Genomic DNA, 547 nt, shown 5'->3' with positions numbered 1-547 from the left:
AATCAGGGAAAAACAATGATTTATTTTTATAACACCATTATTCCAAATAAAATAACCATGTGGACTAAAATTATGTTTATAAATTAGATGCCATGCCAAAAGCACTTATTAATATAAGGGGCAATTTAGTGATATTGTAATTAACATGTAATAACCTTAGAGAAAACAATATTAGGAAGAATATTCCAAAATGAATCAGGGTTTGTTAAGTGCTGTTTTAACCAATTATTTAAGGAGGCAAAATCTAGAAAATTTAAACCACCACATTCATATTTACAGTTAAAGTTTACATACACCTTTCAGAATCTGCAAAATGTGAATTATTTTACTGCTCATTGATGCTCCAGAAGGAAAAACCATGCATTAAGAGTCGGGGGTGAAAACTTTTCAACAGAATGAAGATGTTTACATGTTTCTTATTTATTATATAAATATATCAAATTCAGAAAGTTTTCACCCCCCGGCTCTTAATGCATAATTGTTCCTATCGTTTTTCTTCAGAACTATCACTTAACAAAACACACACACACACACACACACACACACA

The sequence above is a fragment of the Sinocyclocheilus anshuiensis genome, unplaced genomic scaffold, assembly GCF_001515605.1.
Source record: "Sinocyclocheilus anshuiensis isolate Anshui unplaced genomic scaffold, SAMN03320099.WGS_v1.1 scaffold1320, whole genome shotgun sequence".
In the NCBI taxonomy this organism is placed as follows: domain Eukaryota; kingdom Metazoa; phylum Chordata; class Actinopteri; order Cypriniformes; family Cyprinidae; genus Sinocyclocheilus; species Sinocyclocheilus anshuiensis.
This window is presented reverse-complemented; position numbering follows the sequence as displayed.